This window comes from Neofelis nebulosa, chromosome 1 (genome assembly GCF_028018385.1).
Source record: "Neofelis nebulosa isolate mNeoNeb1 chromosome 1, mNeoNeb1.pri, whole genome shotgun sequence".
In the NCBI taxonomy this organism is placed as follows: Eukaryota; Metazoa; Chordata; class Mammalia; order Carnivora; family Felidae; genus Neofelis; species Neofelis nebulosa.
Genome location: NC_080782.1, coordinates 18,258,198 through 18,284,911, shown reverse-complemented (window position 1 = coordinate 18,284,911; position 26,714 = coordinate 18,258,198). Strand labels below are relative to the sequence as shown.

The 26,714-nt window shown below is 37.6% G+C and overlaps 1 protein-coding gene across 3 annotated transcripts in view; it reads left to right on the top strand.

Moving 5' to 3' along the window:
- The window catches only part of CDH12 (cadherin 12), a 1,057,614-nt gene that overhangs the window by 340,450 nt on the left and 690,450 nt on the right, over window positions 1-26,714 (top strand). The gene's annotated exons all lie outside the window — the stretch shown is intronic.

The window sequence follows — 26,714 nt, the reverse complement described above, 5'->3', positions numbered from 1 at the left end:
TCTCTCTCTCAAAATAAGTGAGTAAAGTTTAATAAGTAAATAAATATAATACTATATAAATAAGAGTAACATAAGGGAAATATTTAAGCATTTTTTACAATTATAGATGTTAACTCCAATTTTCAAGTAATCTTAAAATTTCCAAAAATCTAAATACATTGTTTTTCTTTTAATATGAAATTTATTGTCAGATTGGTTTCCATACAACACCCAGTGCTCCTCCCAACAGGTGCCCTCCTCAATACCCGTCCCCTCCCTCCCACTCCCCTTCAACCCTCAGTTTGTTCTCAGTTTTTAAGAGTCTCTTATGGTTTGGCTCTCTCCCTCTATACCTTTTTTTTTCCTTCCCCTCCCCCATGGTCTTCTGTTAAGTATCTCAGGATCCACATAAGAGTGAAAACATTGTATTTGTCTTTCTCTTTTTGAGTTATTTCACTTAGCATAACACTCTCCAGTTCCATCCATGTTGCTAAAAAAGGCTATATTCATTATTTCTCATTGCCAAGTAGTATTCCATTCTGTATATAAACCACAATTTCTTTATCCATTCATCAGTTGATGGACATTTAGGTTCTTTCCATAATTTGGCTATTGTTGAAAGTGCTGCTGTAAACATTGGGGTACAAGGGCCCCTATGCATCAGCACTCCTGTATCCTTTGGGTAAATTCCTAGCAGTGCTATGGCTGGGTCATAGGTTAGATCTATTTTTAATTTTTTGAGGAACCTCCACACTGTTTTCCAGAGTGGCTGCACCTGCTTGCATTCCCACCAACAGTGCAAGAGGGTTCCCATTTCTCCACATCCTCTCCAGCATCTATAGTCTCCTGATTTGTTCATTTTAGCCACTCTGACTGGCATGAGATGGTATCTCAGTGTGGTTTTGCTTTGTATTTCCCAGATGAGGAGCAACGTTGAGCATATTTTCATGTGTCTGTTGGCCATCTGGATGTGTTTAGAGAAGTGTCTATTCATGTTTTCTGCCCATTTCTTCACTGGATTATTTGTTTTTCGGGTGTGGAGTTTGGTGAGTTCTTTATAGATTTTGGATACTAGTCCTTTGTCTGATATGTCATCTGCGAATATCTTTTCTCATTCCATCAATTGCCTTTTAGTTTTGATTGTTTCTTTTTCAGTGCAGAAGCTTTTTATCTTGATGAAGTCCCAATAGTTCACTTTTGCTTTGAATTCCCTTGCCTTTGGAGATGTGTCAGGTAAGAAATTGCTGCATGTGAGGTCAGAGAGTCTTTTTCCTGCTTTCTCCTCTAGGGTTTTGATGGTTTCTTGTCTCACATTCAGGTCCTTTATCCATGTTGTGTTTATTTTTGTGAATGGTGTACGAAAGTGGTCTAGTTTCAATCTTCTGCATGTTGCTGTCCAGTTCTCCCAGCACCATTTGTTAAAGAGACTTTTTTCCATTGGATGTTCTTTACTGCTTTGTCAAAGGTTAGTTGACATTACTTTTGTGAGTCTAGTTCTGGGGTTTCTATTCTATTCCATTGGTCTATGTGTCTGTTTTTGTGCCAATACCATGCTGTCTTGATGATTACATATTTGTAGTAGAGGCTAAAGTCTGGGATTGTGATGCCTCCCACTTTGGTCTTCTTCAATATTACTTTGGCTATTCAGGATCTTTGTGGCTCCATACAAATTTTAGGATTGCTTGTTCTAGCTTCGAGAAGAAAGCTGGTGCAATTTTGATTGGGATTACATTGAATGTGTAGATTGCTTTGGGTAGTATTGACATTTTGACAGTATTTATTCTTCCAATCCATGAGCACAGAATGTTTATCCATTTCTTTGTATCTTCTTCAATTTCCTTCATAAGTTTTCTATAGTTTTCAGCATACAGATCTTTTACATCTTTGGTTAGGTTTATTCCTAGGTATTTTATGCTTCTTGGTGCAATTGTGAATGGGATCAGTTTCTTTATTTGTCTTTCTGTTGCTTCATTATTAGTGTATAAGAATGCAGCTGATTTCTGTACATTAATTTTGTATCCTGCGACTTTGCTGAATTCATGTCTCAGTTCTAGCAGACTTTTGGTGGAGTCTTTTGGGTTTTCCATGTATAATATCATGCCATGTGCAAAGAGTGAAAGCTTGACTTTATCTTTGCCAATTTTGATGCCTTTGATTTCCTTTTGTTGTCTGATTGCTGATGTTAGAACTTCCAACACTATGTTAAACAAGAGTGGAGAGAGCGGACTTCCCTGTCTTGTTCCTGATCTCAGAAGGAAAGCTCTCAGTTTTTCCCCATTGAGGATGATATTAGCTGTGGGCTTTTCATAAATGGCTTTTATGATGTTTAAGTATGTTCCTTCTATCCCGACTTTCTCAAGGGTATTTATTAAGAAAGGATGCTGAATTTTGTAAAATGCTTTTTCTGCATCAATTGACAAGATCATATGGTTCTTTTCTTTTCTTTTCTTTTCTTTTATTAATGTGATGTATCACATTGATTGATTTGTGAATGTTGAACCAGCCCTGCAGCCCAGGAATGAATCCCACTTGATCATGGTGAATAACTCTTTTTATATGCTATTGAATTCAATTTGCTAGTATCTTATTGAGAATTTTTGCATCCATATTCATCAGGGATATTGGCCTGTAGTTCTCTTCTTTTCTGGGTCTTTCTTCTGTCTGGTTTAGGAATCAAAGTAATGCTGGCTTCATAGAATGAATCTGGAAGTTTTCCTTCCCTTTCTGTTTTTGGAACAGCTTGAGAAGGATAGGTATTATCTCTACTTTAAATGTCTGGTAGAATTCCCCAGGGAAGCCATCTGGTCCTGGACTCCTATTTGTTGGGAAATTTTCGATCACTGATTCAATTTCTTCGCTGGTTATGGGTCTGTTCAAGTTTTCTATTTCTTCCAGTTTGAGTTTTGGAAGTGTGTGGGTGCCTAGGAATTTGTCCATTTCTTCCAGGTTGTCCAGTTTGTTGCCATATAATTTTTCATAGTATTCCCTGATAATTGCTTGTATTTCTGAGGGATTGGTTGTAGTAATTCCATTTTCATTCATGATTTTATCTACTTGGGTCATCTCCCTTTTCTTTTTAGAAGCCTGGCTAGAGGTTTATCAATTTTGTTCATTTGTTCAGAAAACCAACTCTTGGTTTCATTGATCTACTCTACAGTTTTTTTAGATTCTATACTGTTTATATAGAAGATCTGCTCTGATCTTTATTATTTCTCTTCTTCTGCTGGCTTTAGCATGTCTTTGCTGTTCTGCTTCTATTTCCTTTACGTGTGCTGTTAGATTTTGTATTTGGGATTTTTCTTATTTCTAGAGATAGGCCTGGATTGCAATGTATTTTCCTCTGAGGACTTCCTTCGCTGCATCCCAAAGTGTTTGGATTATTGTATTTTCATTTTTGTTTGTTTCCATATATTTTTTAATTTCTTCTCTAATTGCCTGGTTGACCCAGTCATTCTTTAGTAGGGTGTTCTTTAACCTCCATGCTTTTGGAGGTTTTCCAGACTTTTTCCTGTGGTTGATTTCAAGTTTCATAGCACTGTGGTCTGAAAGTGTCCATGGTATAATCTCAATTCTGTATACTTATGAAGGGCTGTTTTGTGACCCAGTATGTGATCATTCTTGGAGAATGTTCCATGTGCACTCGAAAAGAAAGTATATTCTGTTGCTTTGGGATGCAGAGTTCTAAATATATCTGTCAAGTCCATCTGATCCAATGTATCATTCAGGGCCCTTGTTTCTTTATTGACTGTGTGTCTAGATGATCTATCCATTTCTGTAAGTGGAGTGTTAAAGTCCCCTGCAATGACCACATTCTTATCAATAAGGTTGCTTATGTTTGTGATTAATTGTTTTATATATTTGGGGGCTCCCATATTTGGTGCATAGACATTTATAATTGTTAGCTCTTCCTGATGGATAGACCCTGTAATTATTATATAATGCCCTTCTCCATCTCTTGTTACAGACTTTAATTTAAAGTCTTGTTTGTCTGATATAAATATGGCTGCTCCAGCTTTCTTTTGACTTCCAGTAGCATGATAGATAGTTCTCCATCCCCTCACTTTCAATCTCAAAGTGTCTTCAGGTCTAAAATGAGTCTCTTGTAGACAGCAAATAGCTGAGTCCTGTTTGTTTGTTTGTTTGTTTGTTTGTTTTTTATATACATTCTGATACCCTATGTCTTTTGGTTGGCACATTTAGTCCATTTACACTCAGTGTTATTATTGAAAGATATGGGTTTAGTGTCATTGTGATGTCTGTAGCTTTCATGCTTGTAGTTATATGTCTCTGGTACTTTGTGGTCCCTGCAACATTTCACTCATAGAATCCCCTTTAGGATCTCATGTAGGGCTGGTTTAGAAGTGATGAATTCCTTCAGTGTTTGTTTGTTTGGGAAGACCTTTATCTCTCCTTCTATTCTGAATGACAGACTTGATGGATAAAGGATTCTCAGCTGCATATTTTTTTCTGTTCATCACATTGAAGATCTCCTGCCATTCCTTTCTGGCCTGCCAAGTTTCAGTAGATAGATCTGCCACTAGTCTTATCAGTCTCCCTTTATACGTTACAGCATGTTTATCCCTAGGTGCTTTCAGAATTTTCTCTTTATCCTTGTATTTTGCCAGTTTCACTATGATATGTTGTGTAGAAGATCAATTCAAGTTATGTCTGAAAGGAGTTCTCTGTGCCCCTTGGATTTCAATGCCTTTTTTCTTCCTCAGATTAGGGAAGTTCTCAGCTATGATTTGTTCAAGTACACCTTCAGCCCCTTTCTCTCTGTCTTCTTCTTCTGGAATTCCTATGACAAGGATATTGTTCCATTTGAGTGCATCACTTAGTTCTCTAATTCTCCCCTCATACTCCTAGATTTTTTTATCTCTCTTTTTCTCAGCTTCCTCTTTTTCCATAATTTTATCTTCTAATTCACCTATTCTCTCCTCTGCCTCTTCAGTCCGAGCTGTGGTCACCTCCATTTCATTTGGCAGCTCATTTATAGCATTTTTTAGCTCTTCCTGACTGTTTCTTAGTCCCTTCATCTCTGTATCAGATTCTATGCTGTCCTCTATACTTTTTTCAAGCCCAGCAATTAATTTTATGAGTATTATTCTATATTCTTGTTCTGTTATGTCGCTTAAATAGTTTTTTATAAATTCATTAGCTGTCGCTACTTCCTGGAGTTTCTTTTGAGGAGAATTCTTCTGTTTCATTATATTGGGTACCCTGTGGTGGCTCCAAACTGCAGGGTACTTCCCCTGTGCCATTGGAAGTAACTTGTGTTGGTGGGTGGGACTGCAATCAGACCAGGTGTTTGCCCCCAACCCACTACTGGGACCACAGTCAGACTGGTATGTACCTTATCTTCCCCTCTCCCAGGGGCTGGACTCACTGTGTAGTGGTGTGGCCCCTGTCTGGGCTACTTGCACCCTGCCGGGCTTGTGGTGCTGCTTCGATGGGATCCAGCATGTTAGCCTGGGTGGATCCACAAGGTGCACAGGGGTGGGAGGGGAAGGCTCAGCTGGCTCTGCCTAGGTGGTTCCCTGCAGGAGGGGCCCTGTGGCACCAGGAGGGAGGCAGACCCGTCCGAGGGATGGATCCGCAGAAGCCCAGCGTTGGGTGTTTGTGCAGTGTGAGCAAGTTCGGTGATGGGAACTGGTTCCCTTTGGAATTTCAACTGGGGGATGGGAGAGGGAGATGGTGCTTCCCAGCACCTTTGTTCCCCTGCCAAGCTGAGCTCTGTCTTCCGGGGCTCAGCAATTCTCCTTCCTGGCGTCCTCTCACCCTCCCTGCTCTCTGAGAGCAGAGCTGTTGACTTTTAACCTTCCAAATGTTAAGTCCTGCTGGCTGCCAGGACTCACGGAGTCCGGCCCCTCCACATTTGCAAGCCAGACCTGGGGTCTCTGCCTTGACCAGCAGGCTGCCGCTCCACCACACCGGCTCCCTCCCGCCGGTCCTTGTAACGCACACTGCCTCTCCGCCCTTCCTACCCTCTTCCGTGGGCCTCTTGTCTACACTTGGCTCCAGAGAGTCTGTTCTGCTAGTCTTCTGGCAGTTTTCTGGGTTATTAGGCAGATGTGGGCGGAATCTAAGCGATCAGCAGGACGAGGTGAGCCCAGCGTCCTCCTATGCCGCCACCTTCCCCTCTCTCCAATAACATACATTACTTTGAAGACATAATATTTTTTAAATTAGTTTATATTTAGTGGGTTTATCTTTTATGTAACAGTCTGTTTTTATTTAGGACAAATACGCTTTTAAAAATGCACATTATTTTCTTTTACTGATATGTTACCTCACTATAGGTATTTAAGAAAATTAAAAAAAGAATAGACATATAATTCAGTGATAATTTTTATAAGTATAGAATCGTTCATCTATTTTTTTTGCCTATTTATTTATTTTTTATATATCTTAAATTTACATCCAAGTTATTTAGCATATAGTGCAATAATGATTTCAGGAGTAGATTCCTTAATGCCCCTTACCCATTTAGCCCATCCCCAATGCCACAATGCCTCCAGTAATCCTGTTTGTTCTCCATGTGTAGGAGTCTCTTATGTTTTGTCCACCTCCCTGTTTTAATATTATTTTTTCCCCTTCCCTTATGTTCATCTGTTTTGTCTCTTAAAGTCCTGAGTGAAGTCATATGATGTTTGTCTTTCTCTGATTGACTAATTTCACTTAGCATAATACCCTCCAGTTCTATCCACGTAGTTGCCAGTGGCAAGATTCCATTCTTTTTTATTGCCGAGTAATACTCCATTATATATATATATACCACATCTTTACCCATTCATCAGTTGATGGACATTTGGGCTCTTTCCATACTTTGGCTATTGTTGATAGTGCTGCTATAAACATGGGGGTGCATGTGTCCCTTCAAAACAGCACACCTGTATCCCATGGATTAATGTCTAGTAGTGCAATTGCTAGGTTGTAGGGTAGTTACATTTTTAGTTTTCTGAGGAACCTCCATACTGTTTTCCAGAGTGGCTGCACCAGCTTGCATTCCCACCAACAATGCAAAAGAGATCCTCTTTCTCCGCATCCTCACCAACATCTGTTGTTGCCTGAGTTGTTAATGTTAGCCATTCTGACAGGTGTGAGGTGGTATGTCATTGTGGTTTGATTTGTATTTCCTTGATGATGAGTAAAGTTGAGCATTTTTTCATGTGTCAGTTGGCCATCTGGATGTCTTTGGAGAAGTATCTATTCATGTCTTTTGCCCATTTCTTCACTGGATTGTTTGTTTTTTGGGTGTCGAGTTTGATAAGTTCTTTATAGATTTTGGATACTAACCCTTTATCTGATATGTCATTTTCAAATATCTTATCCCATTCCGTGGGTTGCCTTTTAGTTTTGCTGTTGTTTCCTTCACTGTGCAGAAGCTTTTGATTTTGATGAGGTCTCAGTAGTTCATTTTTGCTTTTGTTTCCCTTGCCTTCAGACATGTGTTGAGTAAGAAGTTGCTGCAGCGAAAATCAAAGAGGTTTTTGCCTGCTTTCTCCTCAAGGATTTTGATGGCTTCCTGTCTTACATTTAGATCTTTCATCCATTTTTAGTTTTCTTTAAATTTTTTTAATATTTATTTATTTTTGACAGAGAGATAGACAGAACATGAGCGGGGAAGGGGCAGAGAGAGATTGGGAGACACAGAATCCAAAGCAGGCTCCAGGCTCTGAGCTGTCAGCACAGAACCTGATGTGGGGCTCAAACCCATGAACTGCGAGATGATGACCTGAGCCAAAATTGGACGCTCAACCGACTGAGCCACCCAGGCGCCCCCATTTTGAGGTTTTTTTTGTGTATGGTGTAAGAAAGTGGTCCAGGTTTAGTTTTCTGCATGTCACTGTACAGTTTTCCCAGCACCACTTGCTGAGGAAACTGTCTTCATTCCATTGGATAGTCTTCCCTGCTTTGTCACAGATTTGTTGGGCAAACATGTGTGAGTCCATTTCTGGGTTCTCTATTCTGTTCCATTGATCTGAGTGTTTTTGTGCCAGTACCATACTGTCTTGATGATTACAGCTTTGTAATACAGCTGGAAGTCCAGAATTGTGATGCCTCCTGCTTTGGTTTTCTTTTTCAAGATTGCTTTGGCTATTCGGCATCTTTTCTGGTTCCACAAAGTTTAGGATTTTTGTTCTAGTTCTGTGAAGAATGCTGGTGTCATTTTGACAGGTATTGCATTGAATAGGTAGATTGCTTTGGGTACTATTGACATTTTAGCAACATTTGTTCTTCTTATCCAGGAGCATGGAATATTTTTCCATTGCTTTGTGTCTTCTTCAACTTCTTTTATAAGATTTCTATATTTTTCAGTGTATAGATTTTTCACCTCTTTGGTTAGATTTATTCCTAGGTATTCATGGGTTTTGGTGCAGTTGTAAATGGGACAAACTCCTTGACTTCTCTTTCTGTTGCTTCGTTCTTGGTGTATAGAAATGCAACCGTTTTCTGTGCATTGATTTTATATCTTGCAACTTTGCTGAATTCATGAATTATTTCTAGCAGTTTTTTGGTGGAATCTTTTGGGTTTTCCATATAGAATACCACATCATCTGTGGAGAGTGAAAGTTTGACCTCCTCCTGGCTGATTTGGATGCCTTTTATTTCTTTGTGTTGTCTGGTTACTAAGGCTAAGACTTCCAATAATATGTTGAATAACAGTGGCCAGAGTGGGCATTCCTGTCTTGTTCCTGACCTTAGGGGAAAAGCTCTCAGTTTTTCCCCATTGAGGATGATATTAGCATTGGGTCTTTCATATATGGCTTTTATGATCTCAAGGTATGTTCCTTCTATCCCTACATTCTTGTGGGTTCTTATCAAGAAGGGATGCTGTATTTTGTCAAATGCTTTCTCTGCAACTATTGAGAGGTTCATATGGTTCTTGTCCTTTCTTTTCTTGATGTGATGAATCACACTGATTGTTTTGCAGATATTCAACCAGCCCTGCATCCCAGGTATAAATCCCACTCGGTCGTGATGAATAATTTTTTTAATGTATTGTTAGATCCAGTTGGCTATTATCTTGTTCAGGATTTTTGCATCCATGTTAATCAAGGAAATTGGTACATAGTTCCCCTTTTTAGTGGGGTCTTTTTCTGGTTTTGGAATCAAGGTAATACTGGCTTCATAGAAAGAGTTTGGGAGTTTTCCTTCCATTTCTATTTTTGGAACAGCTTCAAGAGAATAAGTGTTAACTCTTTCTTAAATATTTGGCAGAATTCCCCTGAAAAGCCATGTGGCTCTGGACTCTTTTGGGGGGGGGGGGATTTTTGAATACTAATTCAATTTCTTTACTGGTTATGGGTTTATTCAAATTTTCTATTTCTTCCTGTTTCAGTTTTGATAGTGTACATGTTTCTAGGAATTTGTCCATTTCTTCCAGATTGCCCATTTTACTGGTGTATAATTGCTCATAATATTCTCTTAATATTGTTTTTATTTCTGCTGTGTTTGTTGTGATCTCTCCTCTTTCATTCTTGATTTTATTTATTTGGGTCCTTTCCTTTTTCTTTTTGATCAAACTGGCCAGTGGTTTATCAATTTTGTTAATTCTTTCAAAGAACCAGCTTCTGGCTTCATTGATCTGTTCTACTGTTTTTTTGGTTTCTATAGCATTAATTTCTGTTCTAATCTTTATTACTTTCTGTCTTCTGCTAGTTTTGGGTTTTATTTGCTGTTCTTTTTCTAGCACTTTAAGGTGTAAGGTTAGACTTTGTATCTAAGACCTTTCTTCCTTCTTTAGGAAGGCCTAGATTGCTCTATATTTTCCTCCTATGACCACCTTTGCTGCATCCCAGACGTTTTTGGCTGTGGTGTTATCATTTTCATTGGCTTCCATGCACTTTTTAGTTTCCTCTATAACTTCTTGGTTAGCCCATTCATTCTTTTTTTTTTCTTATTTTTTTTTAATGTTTATTTATTTTTGAGACAGAGAGAGACACAGCACGAACGGGGGAGGGTCAGAGAGAGAGGGAGACACAGAATCTGAAACAGGGTCCAGGCTCCGAGCTGTCAGCACAGAGCCCAACGCGGGGCTCGAACTCACGGACTGCGAGATCATGACCTGAGCCGAAGTCAGACACGTAACTGACTGAGCCACTCAGGCACCCCAGCCCATTCATTCTTTAGTTGAATGTTCTTCAGTCTCCAAGTATTTCCTATCTTTCCATAATTTTTCTTTTGGTTGATTTTGACTTTCATAGCACTGTGGTAAAAAAATATGCATAGTATGATCTCAATCTTTTTGTACTTGTTGAGGGCTGATTTGTGTCCCAGTATGTGGTCTATTCTGGAGAATGTCCCATGTGCACTGGAGAAGAATGTATATTCTGCTGCTTTAGTATGAAATGTTCTAAATATATCTGTTAAATCCATCTCATCCAGTGTGTCACTCAAAGCCATTGTTACCTTGTTGATTTTATGATTTGATGATCTATCCATTGTTGTAAGTGGGGTGTTGAAGTCCCCTACTATTATGGTATTATTATCAATGAGTTTCTTTATGTTTGTGATTAATTGATTTATATATTTGGGTGCTTTCATATTTGGAGCATAAATGTTTACAATTGTTAGGTCTTCTTGGTGGATAGACCCATTAATTATGATATAATGTCCTTCTTCATCTCATGTTACAGTCTTTATTTTAAAGTCTAGATTGTTTGATATAAGTATGGGTACTCTGGGTATTTTTGTCAACAATTAGCATGATAGATGGTTCTCCATCCCTTTACTTTCAATCTGAAGGTGTCTTTTGGTTTAAAGTGGGTCTCTTGTAAACAGCATATAGATGGATCTTGTTTTCTAATATATTCTGTTACCCTATGTCTTTTGATTGGAGCATTTAGTCCATTGACGTTTGAATGAGTACTGAAACATATGAATTTGTTGCCATTATGTTGCTTGCAGATTTGGAGTTTCTGGTGGTGTTCTGGTCCTTTCTATTCTTTGTTGCTTTTTGTATGTATGTATGCATGTATTATGTATGTAAATATATATTTACTTTATTTATTTATTTATTTATTTATTTACTTACTTACTTACTTATTTATTCATCTTTTCTCCCCTCAGAGAGTCCCCCTTAAAATTTCTTGCAGGGCTAGTTTAGTGGTCACTAACTCCTTTAATTTTTGTTTGTCTGGGAAACTTTTACTCTCTCCTTCTATTTTGAATGACAGTGTTGCTGGATAAAGAATTTTTGGCTGCATGTTTTTCTGATTCAGCACACTGAATATATCCCACCACTCCTTTCTGGCCTGCCAAGTTTCTGTGGATAGGTCTGCTGCAAACCTAATCTGTCTTCCCTCTTAGGTTAAGGAGTCTTTTTCCCTTGCTGCTTTCGTGATTCTTTCCTTGCCTGAGTATTTTGTGAATTTGACTATGATATGCCTTGTTGATGTTCAGTTTTTGTTGAATCTAATGTGCTTCCTGGATTTTGATGTCTGTGTCTTTCTCCAGGTTAGGAAAGTTTTCTGCTATGATTTGCTCACATAGCCCTTCTACCCCTTTTTCTCTCTCTTCCTCTTCTGGGACCCCTATGATTCTGAGGTTGTTCCTTTTTAATGGGTCACTGATTTTCTCTAATTCTTAAATTGTGCTCTTTTGCCTTAGTCTCCCTATTTTTTTCTGCTTCATGATTCTCCACAAGTTTGTCCTCTATATCACTGATTCTGTGCTCTGCCTCATCCATTGTTGCTGCCATGGCACCAATTAAGATTGCAGCTCAGTTATAGCATTTTAAATTTCATCCTGACTAGGTTTTCTTCTTTTATCTCCACAGAAAGTGATTCTAATCTATTTTTGACTCCAGCTAGTATTCTTATTATCATGATTCTAAAATCTGGTTCAGACTTCTTGCTTGTATCTGTGTTTGTTATATCCCTGGCTGTCGTTTCTTCCTGCTCTTTCTTTTAGGGTGAATTCCTTTGTTTTGTCAGTTTGAAGGGAGTAAAGGAATTAATGAGGTTAAAAAAATTTAAAAAAAATAAATTAAAAAAAATAAAAACAACAGACACACACAAATCAAATAACTGACGCTAGACCTTAGATGTGTTTTCGTCTGGGTGTTGAAAGGGGCTTGGTAGATGAGAGAAAAAAGGGGAAAGAAAAAAAAAAGGGAAGTCGTTTGAAAATTTGAAAAAAGATGAATATACAGAAATAAAATGAAATGGTGAAAGCAAAACAGAATTTGAAAAAAATATATACAAATTAAAAAATATAGTAGAAAAAAATTAAAGAAAAATAGTTTTAATAAAAATTGAAAATAAAAAAAAATTCTCTGTATTCAAGAAAAAAAACAAAAGAGAAAAGAAAAGAAGATTTAATAAATGGACCAGGGAACAGATGGAAATACAGTTGAAATTACTTCTTTTTCCCATAGAAGTCAAACTATGAAGCACTTTATAGTCCATAAACTAAGCAGGCAGAGAGACTTGTGTTCCTGAAGAGTGAGGTTGGCCCAATTGGGTGGGGGTTGGTGTCATGGCTCCATTCTCCACTATATGGCACTGCTTAGCTTACTCAGGTGGATTGTTGTGGCACTTGTAGATGTGTATGCACATGCGCCAGATGGGTGAAAATGGCATCACCCCGTCTCTAGTATCGGAATTCCGTTCTCCCTGATCAGCAATCGTGCACCCATCCTTTGTCTTCGGTTTCTGTACACTACCCGCTTTTACGCTCTTCATGACCAAGCCCCAGACAGCACCTCTCTCCTGAGTCTTATTCCAGATGCGGCTACGTTTCCCTACCCTTTACTTCTGAGGGACTGCGGCTTTGTCCTGCTCAAACCTTCTGCAGGAGGTTTTCACTGAGCAATGGCCGGGTGCTGGCCACACCCAGGAATGTTCGCAGGACCGTGCTGCTGCCTATGCCCAGAGACTGCGGCTGGGTGCCAACCCGCCCCAGGGAAAGTTTGCGTGATTATGTGGCAACAGCGTTTCAGGGATTATGGGCAAATGACAACACGCATCTGGCACCAGGCTTCATCCCCAGTGACCTTGTTCCAGCACCAGCAAATGTGTTTGTTCTCCCGGGTCCACTGGGGCCTTTGCCTTTGGGGCCTCTACCAGATGTCCTCCCAGCAGGGGAGCCGCCTCACCCTGTGTGGCCCAAAGACCCCTGGACTTCACTCTGCTCCTGGGGATTCACCCTTTCTACCAGAGCACCACCAGGCATCAGCTGCTGAGTTTCCAACCTTGTGCTCCCCCTGCTTATAGAGTCTTAATGGAATTTAAACACTGTCTTTTCTGCCTTTTTAATTCGGTTCCGGCAGCTGTTTCCACTTTTCCATTTTCTCTCCAGCTGCTTTTGGGGGGTGGTGCTTTTCTGAATTCTCCCCCTGCCTCCCGTCCCCACCCCCCCCACGCCCCCCCACCCCCGTCCTCTCTCTGTATCCAAAAACAGCCTGCCCTCTGCGGCTTCTCTCTCCCCCAGTTCACCTCTCCACGCTGCATACCTGCTGAATTCTGTGGTTCAGGTTGTGGAGATTGTTGTGTTGATCCTCAAATCAGTTTTCTGGGTGTGCAGGATAGTTTAGTGTTGATCTGGCTGTATTTCATGGACGTCAGAGGCAGAAAAAAATTCCATGCTGTTCCGCCATCTTGGCTCCTCCCATTATCCATTTATTTTTCATCACCTCTCCAGTGATTCCTTCTATTTCTGTATTTATATCTTATTTTTCTTTTACTTTTTTCCTAGCAGTGTAATGAATATACCACATTGCAATTTTGTTAACATAATCTTACGTACTTGTCATTATAAATGTAGTTTTCTAATTACCACTACCAAAAATTAGAGTATAGCAATTAACTTCTTAATAAAAAATAAAAATAAAACAATTTATATAATTTATTTTACTACTTTCTAAACTTTCTTGATATGTCTTTTCTTCAAAAAAGCAAATGGCATGTATATTATATTTTCTATCTGTATTTAGAAACATTTATATTTATTTCTTTAAGTGTCAGATTTTTTTTTTCTTTTTGTATAATTGTTTATGCCTAAGAGTCAGAAATTTGAGTTAACTGATATTCATCTGTTCATGTTTTCGGGATAATGACAAGTTATTTGTAGGTGGCCTGGACCAATTTATATTTGTATCAATACTATAGGAATGTTCAAAAAGTTCCCCATCTTCTCAACACTGGCAATTTTTATATGTTTTATTTTTGCCAGCTTAATTGTACATTTACCTCATCATGACCTTAATGTGTTTTGACCTCTTTGCTAGTAAGTTTGGACATCATTAGATTTTTAACGTCATTTGTGTTACTGTGTTTTCTTAAATCAGTGTATGAGTTTCAACTAATTTTATAATAGAGTGTGTTTTTCTAGTTGTATTTGAGAGTTATTATATAATCAGGGTGATGATTATTTGTCATATCTATGACAAATATTGTTTCTCAAACTGCACTATGTCTTTTAATGTTCTTGTGTGTCTTAGTGAACCCAAAGTTTTAACTGTGTTATGTAGAACTTTATTAGCCTGTGTTTATATGGGTAGAATGTTTTAGTACATTTATATTAATGCCTATCCTGAGTTAATATATTTTGTTTTGTCAAAAATTTTATACATTGATCTTTCACACTTAAGTGCTTAATTTACTAGGATTGATTTTTGCCTAAGGAGTGAGGTAGGGATATAGTGTGTGTGTGTGTGTGTGTATATATATATATATATATATATATATATATATATATATATATATATATTATTTAGAGGTAATAACATTTCTCAGTACCTCTTCTTGAATAGTCTTTGGTTCCCTACTAGTTTTTCAAATATGCTTTGCTATATATCAGGTTTCCATACATGTGCATGTCATAAGTTTTTCTTGCCCATAGTCCTTATCACTGTTGTAAGTCATATATTTATAAATCTTAGTCTTGAGTAAGACAAAACCATGTTCTTTTTACTTCTTTATTAATGTTGTAACTATTCTCACCCTTTATTCTTTCATATCATTTAGTATCGCTTTTACAACTTTGATGAAAAACCTTATTTCTTTTGCCTGGGATTATTTGAGTTGAATGACTGTTATTGATAGGTTGTTAGAACTGATTCAATAAGCAAGATAACTTTCTACAAGTATTTAGTTCTTATTTAATAGTTATTAATCATGTTGGACCATTACATCAATAAAGATTTTAAAAGATAAATTGAGAGGCATCTGGGTGGCCTAGTCAGTTGTGTCCAACCCTCAGCTCAAGTCATGATCTCATGGTGAGTGGGGTTTGAGCCCCACGTCCAGCTCATTGCTGACAGCTCAGAGCCTGGAACCTGGATTCTGTGTCTCCTTCTCTCTCTCTGCCCCTCCCCTGCTCACGCCCTGTCTGCCTGTCTCTTTCTCTCTCTCTCTCTCAAAAATATACATTAAAATTTTTTAATTAAAAAGAGATAAGTTGAGGCATATTAACAATTTTAAGGACTTATTGGAGCAAAAATTGCTTCAAATCTCATAGTGCCAAACCAGAGGTGTTAGGAGCAGTCTGTCAGCAAGACCTAAGGGAGAGTCTTTTCCAGAGAGAATGCAGAGGTGAAGAAAGGACATTATGTGATTATAGCTTCAAGCCCAGTTGTCTGTTGGTAATTGGTTGTTTTTGGTTTCAATTTCTCAACCTTGTGGCATTTATAGGGCTTGTTTTCGGTTTGGTCACATAAGCCACCATGCCATTAGAGCCACATCAGTCTAATGACCTCCTTGTTTATTTTTTTTTTTATTTTTTTTTTAACATTTATTTATTTTTGAGACAGAGAGAGACAGAGCATGAATGGGGGAGGGTCAGAGAGAGGGAAACACAGAATCTGAAACAGGCTCCAGGCTCTGAGCTGTCAGCACAGAGCCCGACGCGGGGCTCGAACTCACGGACCGCGAGATCATGACCGGAGCTGAAGTCGGTTGCTCAACCGACTGAGCCACCCAGGCGCCCCCCTCCTTGTTTATTCAACAAAGATGTTAGACCTTTTTTGTTAAATGTATCTCTAATTATTTAATGAATATTTATAAGATAAATGATTTTTAAATTGTACTCTTTAACTCTTGTTGCAGGTCTTCCAGAATGCAATTACCTAAACATTGTTCAAAAAAGTTCCTAAAATCTTTTATTAATCATAAAATTTCAATGGATGATTTGATGGAGAAACTTGGAGTTTTTAGAATAAAATACAGTCACATCTCAAATAGTGTTCTTCCTTTATGAACCTATCTCTGTTGTTTCTTGTTATCTTTTTATCTTATTGAACTTTATAGGACATCCATTATGTTTTCAGATTTTAGACTAGAGCCTATTAATTTTGTGGTAATTTAATTTTCAAGAGTTCCCTATGGTGTAGGTTGTGAGTTGTTTTCTGTAGCGATTTATTGTCATCTGGAAGGCAGTATACACCCCAATCCACTTTAGTATATGTGCTGCCGAAGCGAGCACAACCCCAATCCACTTTAAATTCAAGTTTCAATCTCAAGATTGATTTTGAACCAAATAATGTAAATGACTTCTCCAAACTCAAGTGAGAGGCAGCCACCAACCACATATCCTCAGAGCAGATATTTTTTTTATCTCTAGAATAAAGAAGAAAGTATCTGTTTTCTATTAGGAAAGCCATTTGTTTTTTCTATAGGCATAGTCTTCCTGGAGCTCAGTTTTCTGCAGTTTTCACTAATTCAACTCTAACTCTGGGCCAATTCAAAGACTTCACTCAAAGAACACTTAGGCCACCAGTTTTTTAGATGCTTAATATATCTCTTGTCTACAATATTCACCTCCCTGTACTTGTCCTCCAGCTTTGCTCCTCTCTTTGGACTCTTACTTTTAGACTCATCCATTCACTGAAAATGTGTTTCTATGTGTATTGTGTTTATTTTCTAATACATTCATATATTATAGTAAAATTGTTCCTCCATTTTATGGGAAATCATGTTATTTTATTATTTTTATTTTTTATTTTTATAATTTTATTTAAATCCAAGTTAGTTAACATACAGTGTAATAATAATTTCAGGAGTAGAATTTAGTTATTCATCATTAACATACAACACCCAGTGCTCATTCCAACAAGTGCCCTCCTTAATGCCCATCACCCATTTAGCCCATCCCCCCCACCCAACACCCCTCTAGCAACCCTCAGTTTGTTCTCTGTCTCTTATGGTTTGTCTCCCTCTCTCTTTTTATCTTACTTTTCTTTCCCTTTCCTATGTTCATGCTTAGTTTCTTAAATTCCACATGTGAGTGAAATCATATGATATTTGTCTTTCCCTGACTGACTTCTTTTGCTTAGCATAATACACTCTACTTCCATCCACAAGTTGTTGCAAATGACAAGATTTCATTCTTTTGTATTGCTGAGTAATATTCCAGTGTGTGTGTGTGTGTGTGTGTGTGTGTGTGTGTGTGTGCATGCATACCATATCTTCTTTATCAGTCCATCAGTCTATCTCCATCAGTCTATGGACATTTGGGCTCTTTCCATAATTTGGCTATTGTTCATAGTGCTGCTGTAAACATTGGGGTGCATGTGCCTCTTTGAATCAGCATATTTGTATCCCTTGGATAAATTTTTGGTAGTGCAATTGCTGGGTTGTAGGGTAGTTTTATTTTAAATTTTTTGAGGAACATCCACACTGTTTTCCAGAGTAGCTGCACCTGTTTGGACTCCCATCAGCAATGCAAAAGTGTTCCCCTTCTTCCACATTCTTGCCAGTATCTGATGTTTCCTGACTTGTTAATTGTAGCCATTCTGGCTGCTGTGAGGTGGTATCTCATTGTGGTTTTGATTTGTATTTCCCTAATGATGCATGATGATAAACATCTTTTCATGAGTTTCTTAGCAATCTGGATGCCTTCTTTGATAAAGTGTCTGTTCATGCCTTTTACCCATTTCTTCACTGGATTGTTTGTTTTTTAGATGTTGAGTTTTATAAGTTCTTTACAGGTTTTGGATACCAACCCTTTATCTGATAGGTCATTTGCAAATATCTTCTCCTTATAATTTTGCTGATTGTTTCCTTTGCTGTGCAGAAGGTTTTTATCTTGATGAAGGCCCAATGGTTCATTTTTGTTTTTGTTTCCCTTGCCTCTGGAGACATAGGAAATTGTTGCAGCTGAGGCCAAAGAAGTTTTTGCCTACTTTCTCCTCTAGGATTTTGATGGCTTCCTGTTTTATCTTTAGGTGTTTCATCCACTTTGATATTATTTTTGTGTATGGTGTAAGAAAGTAGTCCAAGTTCATTCTTCTGCATGTTCGTGTCCAGTTTTCCCAGCACCACTTGCTGAAGAGACTGTCTTTATTCCATTGGACAGTCTTTCCTGCTTTGTCAAAGATTAGTTGGCCATATGTTTGTGGGTATATTTCTGTGTTCTCTTTTCTGTTCCATTGATCTGAGTGTCTGTTTTTTGTTAATACCATACTATCACCATACTATCTTGATGAGTACAGCTTTGTAATACAGAGTGGAGTCCGCAATTGTGATGCCTCCAGCTTTGGTTTCTTTTTCAACATTACTTTGGCCATTTGGGGTCTTTTCTGGTTTGATACAAATTTTAGAATTATTTTTTCTAGCTCTGTGAAGAATGCTGGTGTTACTATGGTAGGGTTTGCAATGAATATGTAGATTGCTTTGGGTAGTATCAACATTTTAACAATATTTATTCTTCCAGTCCTTGAGCATGGAAGATTTCGTTGTGTCTTCTTCAATTTCTTTCATAAACTTTCTAAGGTTTTCAGTGTATAGATCATTTACCTTTTTGGTTAAGTTTATTCCTTGGTATTTTATGGTTCTTGGTGCAATTGTAAATGGGATCAATTTCTTGATTTTATGGTGTTTCATTATTGATGTATAGAAATATCACAGATTTCTGTATGGTGATTTTATGGTCTGTGACTTTGCTGGATTCATGTATCAGTTCTAGCAGTTTTATGGTGGAGTCTTTCGGGTTTTCCACATAGAGTATCATGTCATTTGTGAAGAGTGAAAGTTTGACTTCTTCCTTGCCCATTTGAATTTTTTTTTCTTTTTGTTGTCTGAATACTGAAGCTAGGACTCCCAACACTATGTTGAACAACATTGGTGAGAGTGGACATCCCTGTCATTTTCTTGACCTTAGGGGGAAAGCTCTCAGTTTTTCCCCATCGAGGGTGATAGCTGTGGGTCTTTTGTATATGGCCTTTATGATCTTGAGGTATGTTCCTTCTATCCCTCCTTTTTTGAGGGTTTTTATCAAGAAGGGATGCTGTATTTTGTCAAATGCTTTGTCTGCATCTATTGGGAGAATCATGTGGTTCTTATCCTTTATTTTATTAATTTTTTTAACGTTTATTCATTTTTGAGAGATAGAGACAGAGCATAAGTGGGGAAGGGGCAGAGAGAGAGGGAGACACAGAATCTGAAGCAGGCTCCAGGCTCTGAGCGGTCAGCACAGAGCCGGAAGCGGGACTTGAACTCACGAACTGTGAGATCATGACCTGAGCTGAAGTTGGACACTCAACCGACTGAGCCCCCCAGGCGCCCCTATCTTTTATTTTATTAAGATGATATATCACATTAATGGATTTGTGGGTATTGAATCAGCCTTGCATCCTAAGAATAAATACCACTTGATTGCAGTGAATAATTTTTTTAATGTATTATTGGATCTAGTTTGATAGTATGTTGTTGAGAATTTTTGCATCCATGTTCATCAGGGAAATTGGTATGTAGTTCTTTTTTTGGTGGATCTTTGTCTGGGTTTGGAATCAAAGTAATGCTGTCCTGATAGAATGAGTTTGCAAGTTTTCCATCCATTTCTATTTTTTGGAGGAGCTTCAAAATAATAGGTGTTAGGTCTTTAAATGTTTGGTAGAATTCTCCTGGAAAGCCATTTGGCCCTTGACTCTTGTTTGTTGGGAGATTTTTGATTACTGAAACAATTTCTTTACTTGTTACAATTCTGTTCAAATGTTCTATTTCTTCTTGTTTCAGTTTTGGTAGTTTATATGTTTCTAGGAATTTATTCATATCTTCCAGATTGCCCAATTTGTTGCATATAATTGCTCATAATCATGTTATTTTATTTATTTTTTTAATTAATGTCTATTTTTGAGAGAGAGAGGCAGACTGCAAGCAGGGAGAGGGGCAGACACACACACACACACACACACACACACACACACACACACACACAGAATCAGAAGCAGGCTCTAGGTTCTGAACTGTCAACACAGAGCCCAACACAGGGCTCGAAGCTGCAAACTGAGATCATGACCTGAGCCAAAGCAGGGTCTTAAGTGACTGTGCCATCCAGGTACCCCATAATCATGTTATTTTAAGTGTTATGATACTACCAATTACCTTGATTCAGAAACACCTATATTTATCCTATTCTGTTATTTTAATGACTTATCTTTTTGTTGTTGTTTTTATTTGGCCTATTCTTTAAGTTTATTGAGTGAAAATACTCTTGTCATTTTAAAACATCTCTTCCTTTATTTAACACATTGTTTTTCTTAATATATTCTGCATTTGAAGTATCCTTAAATATTACTGATTCTTTCTTAGAACTTCTAGTATATGCTAAATACAGAGATTTCAAATCAAGCATAATTTATATTTCAAAAAGTAGTATATTCCTCTTTGTTACATGGGTGATAGTTGAATGCTCCATGATCTGAAGTTCAAAAGCTGATAACTATGATATCCATTGTCAGCCATATTCATTATACAGTGGGTGTGGAGAAACATCAAGTTCCTGGAGAGCACCTTCAGGTGAAAACTTCTTCTTTTTCTGCCTCCTCCTCCTCCTCCCCTTTCTTCTTCTTCTTCTTCTTCTTCCTCTTCTTCTTCTTCTTCTTCTTCTTCTTCTTCTTCTTCTTCTTCTTCTTCTTCTTCTTCTTCTTCTTCCTCTTCCCCTTCCCCTTCCCCTTCCCCTTCCCCTTCCCCTTCCCCTTCCCCTTCCCCTTCCCCTTCCCCTTCCCCTTCCCCTTCCCCTTCCCCTTCCCCTTCCCCTTCCCCTTCCCCTTCCCCTTCTCCTTCTCCTAAGTAACCAACATTCCATACCAGATTTTTTTTTTCTATTTCGTTGGGCCACCTTCCCTAGTGACAGTCAGACATATCAGGAGAGAACTCAACCACCTGCAGATACCTCATTGGTTTGGCTGTGGTTTATTGGTGGACTTCATGGTATGATTTCTTTGAAAGTTCTGGAAACAAAGCCTTTAAAGAAATCCCAAGTGCAGGCTACACAGAGGTACTCCAGTTCTTCAGTCTTTTAATTCAAGAGGTATTAGTGGGATATTATCTGAGTATCCTACCTGTTTTCTGTCATAACATTTTTCCGGAAGATAATTATTACAAGTATCTTCAGCTTATTTGTGAAATAGACTCATCTCATATTTTGGCAGAAATTTGTTTCTAATCCCCTTCATTACTATTCAACATATCACAGGTGTTACCTCTTTTTAAATCTTTTTCATTTTGGTAGTAGGGGCATTGGAAATGACATATATGTCTCAGCCCAGGTTACAGTTTCTTCAGTGAGTCCTGTCACCCAACATTTGATAACTACTTGTCCTCAGCTGATGTTGTTAGTCCTAGACTTTCTTACCTTAGCCGAAATGGCCTCATGAATTGTGCTCTTGCAGACTGTACTTGCTTTGAACTACTGCCCTGGGTCTTGTTGAAGCACAGCTGCTACCTGTTTTTTTTCACTCTTCCCTCAGCTTATGTTTTTCTGGTGTCATTTATTTTCATTGCTGTACATCTCTACCACTACCTGCAATGAAGCAGGTTAGCTGCTTATAAGGGGATTTATCTTTATGCCAGAAGCAGGTAGAGGAACACAAAACAGTATCTAATCCTTTGGTATATCCTCTTTACTAATAAAATGGGATCTGATCTTATTACTTTGTCACCTAAGAGCCTTAACTACATATATTTCTCCTGACTCTATTGTTGTCCTTTTTTATTAAAGTGTGTGGTACCAGCCCACTGTGTTTTCAAATATTTATATACTCATAAATCCTCTTAGTAATGCTGATCTGTTTTTGTGATTGTTCCTCTTGACTAAATTAGGTATAATATTCTTAATCATGATTGTGATATAATAAAGAAAACTGCTGTGTCTAATATCATACACACTCCACATACAAACACAAACCCCCATGCATGCAATTATACACACACATGCAAATATAGACCAAAAATAAATATTTTCCAATGAATTACAAGTAAAACATTTTTAACTTAATATTTGAAATATGGACAATAATTGGTTGTATTTGCATGTGCATTTGTTATGAGTTTCAAAAATGCCAATTCTTTTAGGAATTTGAACAAAGCTTCAGTAAATATTCCTTTGCCTATTTCTTCACACATTTGTGAAAGACTTTGTCTAGCATGGTTACACAGGAGGGAAATTGCTAGGGAAGAGGTTACCTGAGTTTTTACCTCTACTCGTTATTGCCAAACGGTTTTTCAAAGTGGTTTTATCAGTGTTCACCACCAACACTATATCACTCCACATCTTTGTTTATTATTGATCATTTCAGGCATTATATTTAACTGAAAATATTTTTACTAATCTAATTGAGGATGGAATAATATGTCATTGCCATGTTAATTTGCATTTCCCCAATGATGGCTGATGTGAATCCTACAAATTCATTTTTTAAATATTAAAATTCTTATATAATCTATTCTCTAAACTTTGTTTCATAAATTACAAATCTTCTCACAATCACTGACATAGCTTCCTTTTGTTAGTAAAGTTAAATTCTGAATACATTAAATTTTAGCTCAAATGTATCATTATTTTGCTTTGTGCTTTTAACATTTTGTTTAAAGAAAAGCTTTTTTTTCCTATTTCATAAAAATACGCTGTGTATTTTCTTTCATATTTTTAAGGCTTTATTTCTCTACACAACTGAAAGTTATTTTTGTGTATGTTCTGATAAAGGAAACATTTTTTTTTCTTTCTTTCTTTGACTCTGAAGACTAAATACATATATCTTTTACAAAATGTTCTATTATTTCCAGCTCTTAAGAAACAAATTTTCCATTTTATTGCTTCTGCTGATGCTCATGCATGTGTTTTCCTTTCTCTTATTATTTTTTCCCTACTATGGGAGTCTAATCCCTTAGATTATGCAAGAATACCTTAAAGACATTTTTGTATTTGCTCAGCTGAAACTCTAATAGTTTCACCAGTGCTGTAATATCTTGGGTTCAAGTCCCCACACCATACCTGTGTGTGAATCTGGATGTCTTATACCCACGAAGTCTATGCTTGCCATCTGCCTTCTTACTGGTGACCTCTTTTCTATGATCCTTGGTGAGCGGCTAATATTTGTACAGCTTCACAGAACTGATGTGCAGAAGTTTTTTTAAATTCCCACCCCATAGATGGGACAATCCTTTTTACATACCTCTTGCATTCAAGTATCTCATTCCTTGTTCCTTTAGTTCTTGTGGCTGAGGTCTGGATTCCCTTACCAATGCTGGGAATTTAAACCTCACTGAAGTCATTCATGCTTTTGTATGTTTCTGATAATTTCCCAACTAATCAGCTCCCACTCCTCTTACTTTATTGCTAGTTCCTTTCTTATGTCAAGTTTCCTTAAAAATTGACCAGGCATAAGATATTTTGTACCAGTAATAATAATTTACAAACGCAGTATGCAGTAGAATTCACAAAGCATTTCCTTTAAAATTTGTCTAAAGGTTTGCTTAATTATGAATTTTTTTCTAAAGATGGTGGGGCCATAATTCTGAAACTTCAGTTCTATAGTTTTATTTCATGAAGAACAACATAATTGTAAGTTATCCATGGTCCTAGTCTATAAGGAAAAGAGGGAGACGATTATTTAAGTTACATAATTAAATAACATCTGTCGCTCTAAGGAAGTTAAAATTATGCCTGTCCTATATCGTCTTAAGCAGTATTTTAAAATATCCTTTCATTGTGTTTGATTATATTTCTAATGCTATCAGGGCTATACACACTGCCTCATGTGAAATAGACTCTTGAGAAAATTGTTTTATTCTAGTAATTTGTTCTCCTCTATGGAAGGAGATAGGAAGCAAGTCTACAAGGTAGTCTGTGGTGTGCTAAAAAAATAACCTCACAAAATATAGCTGTCTCCTAATTCATGAAACCTATAAATTTTCTTTGTGGCAATAAAGGGTCTTTGTGGTTGTGATTAAGGTAAGGATATTGAGATGGGAGGGTTATGCTGGATTGTCTAGGTGGGCCCAAAATGCAATCACACAGAGATTGTCCTAGACTACATCTCAGTGAACCCATTACAAGTTGAAAATACCACAAGTCAAAATTGCATTTAATACCCTTAGCCTACAGAACACCATATCTTGACCTAACCTACCTTAAACATACTCAGAACACTTACATTAGTCTACAGTTGGGCAAAATCCTCTAAAGCGAAGCCTATTTTATAATAATGTTTGGAATGTCTCATGTAACTTACTGAATACTGTACTGAAAGACAAAAACAGAACAGCTTTGTAGGTGCAGGATGACAACCAGGGTATCACTTGTTTACCCCCACGGATGGCTGACTGGGGGCTGCACTGGCTGTTGTCACCCAGCTTCATGGGACAGGATCCTAGGCATCTCACTCATCAACAAAAGATCAAAATTGCAGATTTCAAAATACGGTTTCCTCTGAATGTGTATCACTTTTGCACCATTATAGTGTAAAAAAAAATCGTAAGTTGAACTATCATAAGTGAGAGACCGTCTCTATATGATTATAAGCATAGGGAGCTTTGGCCCACGCTGAGGAGAAAGGGATGTGAAAGAGGAAGGAAACGTTTGAAGATGCCAGCCTTGAAGACTGGGATGATATGGCCACAGGCACAAGGAATGCTGACAATCACTAGACATTTGAAGAGACCAGGAATGGATTCTTCTCAAGATCCTCTGGTGGAAGAGACCCCTGCTTGCCCCTTGATTTCAGACTTCTGACCTCTAAGACAGTGACAGAATAAATTTCTGTTCCTTTAAGCTACTACATTTGTGGTCATTTATTGTCACAGCCACAGGAAACTGATACAGATTTTGATACATTTTAGCCAACATTTCTAATAAAATTTATTTTATTTATTTTATTTTTTAAGTTTATTTATTTTGAGAAAGAGACACAGGTTGGGGTTGAGGGGGTTGGGGAGAGACAGCCTGAGTGGGCTAGTGTAGAGAGAGAGGAGAGAGAGAATCCCAAGCAGGCTCTGCACTGTCAGCACACAGCCTGATGTCAGGCTCAAAGCCATAACCATGAGATCATGACCTGAGCCAAAACCAAGAGTCAGATGCTTAACCAACTGAACCACCGAGGTGTCCCTCTAATATAATTTAAAGGTTTGGGATGGCTTAGAGTTTCTTTTGAATCTCTTTCTTACTTTAATGCCAGAATATAAGTAACTGCTCAATGAATAGTTTTATGTGATGTGTCAAAAGGTCACAAAACCAAGTGCAAGAGCTCCCAAAGGCCAAAGTTGGAACAGTTTGAACAACAAAAGAAATGATGTAGTATCAGATTATGACACAAAATACGAAATAAACATCTATGAATTCATAATGAGGTACACAAATTACTGAACGAATTAATGAATGATTGAAGACACAAGCAAGCACATAAACTGGGAGAAGAGAAACAAGTCTTTCTTGCAGAAGAATTCCAAATAAATCCTGCAAACATTTCACCCTCAAGGAGGTGGAACATAATTCCCTTCCCCCTGAGTGTGGACTGTGTTTGGTGACTTGCTTCCAAAGGCACAGTGTGGAACAGAATAGAAGTCAGGCTGGTTTCCTGCATCCTCAATAGGAAGTTAAGAGGATGACCCTGCCTGAATGGTTTTCCCTCCAAAAACCAGTCTAGTGAGAAAAATTAGACCATACATCCCACTTATCTAGTCATAAGAAACAAAATCAGGCAAATTCCAATTGAGAGACATTCTGCAATGCCTCAGCATTACTCTTCAAAACTCTCAAGGTCATCAAAACCAAGGAAAATCTGAAAAACTGTCACCTCTCAGAGCAGGCTGGGGAGACATAAAGGCTAAATTCAAGGCGATATCTGGAACAGAAAAAGGACATTGGGATAAAAACTCATGAAATAAGAATAATATATCAATATTGCTTCGTTTAAGCCCATATATCACAATGCATCAAAAGTTGTGACAGTTAAACCATTCTAATGTAAAATGCTAATGACAGAAGAAATTGGAGTTTATGAGAACTCTGAAAAATCTTTGTAGCTTTTAAGTAAATGTGAAATCTTCTAATACATATTATATACATACATACATATATATACATACATATATATATTTATATAAATTTTTTGCTTAGCATAATATCTCTAGAGGGTATTATCTAAGCCAAATAAGTCAGTCAGAGAAAGGCATATGATTTCACTAATATGTGGAATTTGAGAAACACAACAGATGAACACAGGGGAAGGGAAGGAAAAATGAGATAAAAACAGAGTTGGAGGCAAACCAAAAGAAACTCTTAAAGACAGAGAACAAACTGAGGGCTGCTGGAGGGGAAATGGGTGGGGGGATGGGTTAAATGGATGATGGGCATTAAGGAGGGCATGATTTGAGATGAGCACTGGGTGTCATATGTAAGAGATGAATCACTGGGTTCTACTCCTGCAGCCAAGACTACACTGTACGTTAACTAAATTGAATTTAAGTTAAAAAAAAAAAAAAAAGAAAAAAAAAAAAAAAACCATCATTGTG